The sequence below is a fragment of the Mandrillus leucophaeus genome, unplaced genomic scaffold (genome assembly GCF_000951045.1).
Source record: "Mandrillus leucophaeus isolate KB7577 unplaced genomic scaffold, Mleu.le_1.0 Scaffold111, whole genome shotgun sequence".
NCBI lineage: Eukaryota > Metazoa > Chordata > Mammalia > Primates > Cercopithecidae > Mandrillus > Mandrillus leucophaeus.
In genome coordinates this window covers 3,076,843-3,082,383 of record NW_012099321.1, presented here as the reverse complement: position 1 = coordinate 3,082,383, position 5,541 = coordinate 3,076,843, and the positions used below count along the sequence as shown (strand labels likewise).

At 46.5% G+C, this 5,541-nt stretch overlaps 1 pseudogene; it reads right to left on the bottom strand.

The window, feature by feature from the left end:
- Nucleotides 1-5,541, bottom strand: part of LOC105549131 — a 37,612-nt pseudogene that overhangs the window by 31,433 nt on the left and 638 nt on the right.

Below are 5,541 nucleotides of genomic sequence, written 5' to 3'. Positions count from 1 at the left end.
TTATTATCAATGTTAACTGTCTTAATTTTGATAATGGCACTAGGGTTATAAAAAAGAATGTCCTTGTTCTTATGAAATACACAATGAAGTATTTAGGCTTGATGTATGCAACCTATTCTCAAATAGTTCAGAAAAATGCCCGCCTGCCCGCCCGCCCGCCTGCCTGCCTGCCTGCAGTTCAATGATTATTCAGAAACTGGAAGAAGGATTTCTCTTCCTACCTCAGGAGAGAAAGAAACATTTATTGGTCCCTTCTTCCATTTATGACCAGGAGCTAAAAGAGAAGGCACTGCTAGAACACCCTCCCTGTCCCGTCTCCCCAGCATAAGGCTTTCATTCCAGGCCAGCCCTAAGGCACCAGAATGCCTTTAGTTTCCCCATAAACGAGATCCCTTCTCTGTCTCCCCTTCAAGACCTCTGGATCTGACCTTGGGAAACAAATCAGGTGTGTGCAGAGTTGGCTGTGCCACGTTAGCGAATACAAGGAAAGTCTTAGCTTAGGGGCTTCTTTTCAGTTCTGATAGTTTTTACCTCTCTGCCCTCTGATAGTTTTTATCTCTCTGCCCTGTAGTTAGATGGTGGGTCATTGCCATGGTGGGGGCTGGAGAGGACAGACTGGAAGGTGGCACCAGTCACAGCCTGGCTGGGAGTGAAGGGAGTTGTTCTGGAAAAGGGACCAGCTCCTTGGATGCCTGTGTATCTGTTAGAAATGAACCTTTACTGCACACTTTCCACAAGATAAAAAAAAAAGAGAAAGAAACACACCTTTACTGTATTATAATGCACAAGCCTCCATTTCCTCTCTGGACCTCAGGTTTTCTTTTCTTTTCTTTTCTTTTTTTTTTTTTTTTTTGAGTCAGAGTCTCGCTCTGCCACCTAGGCTGGAGTGCAGTGGCCTGATCTCTGCTCACTGCATCCTCTGCCTCCCGGATTCAAGCAATTCTCAAACCCCCACCTCCTGAGTAGCTGGGATTATAGGTGCCCACCACCACACCTGGCTAATATTTACAGTTTTCTAGAGACAGAGTTTCACCATGTTGGCCAGGCTGGTCTTGAACTCCTGAGTTCAAGTAATCTTCCTGCCTCAGCCTCCCAAAGTGCTGGGATTACAGGCGTGAGCCACTGCACCCAGCCTGGGCCTCAGGTTTTCAATTCTGTAAAATGTTGGTGCTGGATTTGATCATTAAGATCACTTTTAGTGCTTATGCTCTGCCACCTCCACCCTATGCCCCTAGACTATTTGTGACGAAAGGAGAAACAGCAAACACCAAATGAGCTGCTCAGAGGCCACATATACACACATGATTTCACAAAAATGAATGGATGGTTGCTGTGGGCAATGGAGAGGAGAGACAGGGCGAAGAGGTAGCAAAAACTTCCATCTAGTTTTTGCACATTCCAAGAACTTTAAAGCAAGAGGGGTGGATTATGAATGTTAGACTAGAACCACCTGTTACGCATACAGTCTTAGACAGGGTACAAGGCTATGATCACCTGAACTCTTTTTGGCTTCTTTATTCCACGTCACATGAACACACACAGACACACGCATACATGCACCCAATCATGATGTTCACCGGAGACAGTACTCTTCCCTGCTGTTAGAACTTCTGCCCATCAGGCGGCTGCTGCCACTTCTGGCTCTGCCAGACACATATTCTAAATCACAGAGCACTATTCTCCCTGGCACATAACCCCCGAGCACCAACACGTAAACAGCAGCCTGGGGGCCTGAAATCAGTGCCTTCAGAGGTCCACAGGCGCTGCCTGCTTCCAAGGGCACAGAACAAAGGTCATCTGGGGACTGAAGGCCGGCACAGTGCTCTCTCTGGGCAATGTGTGCTTCTATCCCGAGTTGGATGACCTCTCCAGTCCAGGCAGTACTAATTCCCCTCAGGTCAGTCATTAGGACGACTTCTCTGAGCAGTAGGCCACTTGTCTCCACCCCTCTGCTGACCATCAAAAATGATGGTGATAGTATAATTGGGCACATCCCCAGGGGAGGATCATTTGGCAGTGTCTTTCAAATTTGCAAATGCATAGACCTTATAACATAGCAAAACCTATTTGTAGAATATACTCACATACAGATGAAATGACATGTGTCTTTAAGTTATTCGTTGAAACATCATCTGTTAGTAAAGATAAGAAGTAAGCTCGATGTCTATCAGCAGCTGACTGGTTTCATAGACAATCATATAGCCATACAATGGGATACTGAAAATGAGACGCTTGTGCCTGGGCACGGTGGCTCATACCTGTAATCCTAGCACTTTGGGAGGCCCAGGTGGGTGCATCACCAGAGTCAGGAGTTTGAGACCAGCCTGGCCAATGTTGCAAAACCCCGCCTCTACTAAAACTACGAAAGTTAGCCAGGTATGGTGGCACGCACCGGTAGTCCCAGCTGCTTGGGAGGCTGAGGGAGAAGAATCGCTTGAACCCGGGAAGTGGAGGTTGCAGTGAGCCGAGATCGTGCCACTGCATCCAGCCTGGGTGACGAAGCAAGACTCTGTCTCAATAAAATAAAATAAAATAAAAAAAGAAAGAAAAAGAAAATGAGACACTTTTGTATATCGATCTGGAAGGATCACAGATACATAGTCAAGTTGAAATAAGCAAGGTGCAGAACAGTGGGTATATCAGACTGCTATTCGTATAGAAAAGAAAGGATAAAAGAATATATATATTTGTATTGACTTGTATCTATATAAAATATTAGCTGAGGGATAAACCAGAGACTAATGGTAGTTACCTGCTAGGGAGATGAAAACTGAGATGAAAGCAAGTCTCTATTATATGCATTTGGTGTATTTTGATGGTTAAATAATGTGCACATATAATCTATTCAAAAAAATTAGGTTAAAAAACCCACAAAATCACACAAAAGAGCCAACAGTCTATAGACTAAAGTGGCAAAAAAGGGAGCCCTTCCCCCTGCCATCTGCTTGGGCAGGGGAAAACCAGACTGAGGAATGAGAGCAGGGATGGGTTGGCGGAGGAGGAAGAAGTCAGGTGTCTCAACGTTGCTGTGTTTGCTCATAAAACCTTCCCTAACTGGAGTCAGAAATTTCTCTTCTTATAGTGTCATTTGATTATTGGCCTAATTATTCCCCAAACTCAGGCACACTCAGGTGGTTTGAGAAACCCTGTCTTTTTTGAAAATGTTAAACATTTTTACACACTTCTTCCAAATTACAAAGTCACCCCTAAGGCATTGACGTCCTTTGAGGTTGCTTCACTTCCTGGCACCCCTTTCTCTTCCCCCTCCAATGCTGATGTCCTGGAAAAAAATTGCTGAATGGCATGCATTGATTTTAGAGATTACTTTTTGGGAATCTTATGATACCCCTTTGAGATAACTGGCAACACCACTCTGGGGTGTTGCAAAACCCTACTTGGGAGTGACCGCCTTGATGGTCAACAGGAAGCCACAGCCAAGACTCCAGGCCCAGTGGGACCTGCACCATTCTGTCTTGACTTGAGTGGGGGCAGTAAGAGATGGAAGGTGCCAGAGGCTGCCTCTTCACCTTCACCCCCATGGATTTCCATGGATTCAAAGGCCTGCTTGGGGTTCTTCGTGGGCATGGAAATCACTTGCTTGGGAGCCCAAGACAAACCCTGTTCATGGGTGAGCAGCTGGGTCCCTGGGACACAAGACTGGTTCTTTTTCTTGGGGATAATTTTAGGTTCTGAATTCCCTTGCAATCTTCCTAACTCCCAGCCCCTGGCTCAGCCTCCCAGAGGGATTGTTCATACCAGTGACTATAAAGTGTTCTTTCGAAATATAGAGCTGTTCAGAGACCTGCCAGGGCATAGCCCTGGAGGCATTTTCCATGATAATTTTTCCCCCTATGTCCCATTGTTTCAGAGGAGGAAGCATGACAGCTCAAGAATCAGGTCCTGATAGGCCCTAATAAGGTGTGGCATTTTCCTGCCCCTCCACTTGAACCTGGGGGCTTTATTTTTCAGCACCCCCTCCCCCCACGCAATCTGAGAGGAACTGGTGTAGAGATTGGGAGCTTGGGCTGGAAAAAGGAAGCCTTGCGTGAGGGAAGGCAGAGGGAAAGAGGCCTCTGGTTTCTTCAGATGAGGGAAGCCTTTGGTGGAACCACCTAAGAGACTTCAGAGGCTTTGAAACACCAGGCCCGCCACCTCACACACTCAAAGATGAATGCATGAATTCCTCAACGCCTTCTAGTTTTTAAAAGTTAATGAATGAAATCCTTAAGGAAGGCCGGACATGGTGGCTCACCCCTGTAATCCCAGCACTTTGGGAGGCCAAGGCGGGTGGATCACCTGAAGTCAGAAGTTTGAGACCAGCCTGGCCAATACGCTGAAACCCCGTCTCTACTAAAAATACAAAAATTAGCTGGGCGTGGTGGCACATGCTCACCCCAGCTACTCGGGAGGCTGGGAGGCTTAGGAGGCTAAGGCAGAAGAATTTCTTGAACCTGGGAAGTGGAGGTTGCAGTGAGCTGAGATTGCGCCATTGTACTCCAGCCTGGGCAACAAGAGCAAAATTTCATCTTAAAAAAAAAAAATCCTAAAGGAAGTGGAGCGAACACTTACCATTGGGGAGATGGCAATGGAAGAGTTGTGTATAGCTGGGGGGGATGGTGGACATGCCTCATACCCAGTCACCCATTTACCCATTTTTTTTTAAAAATAGGGTCTTCCTTCTTGCCGTTCCAAGCTGGAGTGCAGTAGCATGATCATGGCTCACTGTAACCTTGAACTCCTGGTTCAAGCAATCCTCTCCTTTCAGTCTCTTGATTCATCCTTTTTTTTTTTTTTTCCAAGACGGAGCTTCGCTCTTGTTGCCCAGGCTGGAGTGCCATGGTGTGATCTCGGCTTACTGCAACTTCTCCCTCCCAGGTTCAAACGATTCTCCTCCCTCAGCCTCTCAAGTAGCTGGGATTACAGGAATGCACCACCATGCCCGGCTAATTTTTTAAAATTATTTTTTAGTAGAGACAAGGTTTCTCCATGTTAGTCAGGCTGGTCTCGAACTCCTGACCTCAGGTGATCTGCCCGTCTTGGCCTCCCAAAGTGCTGGGATTACAGGTGTGAACCACCGTGCCCACCTGTTGATTCATCCATTTTTAATATGTCTTTATAACAGAAGGCTTTTAAGAGAAGGGGCTATCTAGAAAATCTCTAGGTGGAAAGGTGCATGGACGGGGCAGTGCAGAGTGGGGAAAATGGAGAAATTGAAATTCTTCAGCATCCCAGACTACATAGTGCCAAATCCAAATGCAAATCCGGAGCTAGCAATGAAAAAGACTCCTGAGCCTGCTAGTGGTTCCTGCCTGCAATTCCAACTACTCAGGAGGCTGGGACAGGAGGGTGGCTTGAGCCCAGGAGTTCAAAGCCAGCCTGGGAAAGAAAGAGAGAGATCTACCCTCCAGAGAGAGAGAGAGAGAGAGAGAGAGACCTACCCTCCAGAGACAGAGAGAGAGAGACCTGAAATATGGTAAATTTCCTCAGTACCTGAAAATATTTAAAAAGGAAACAAAAACAAAGCTGGAAGGAAAGAGAAGG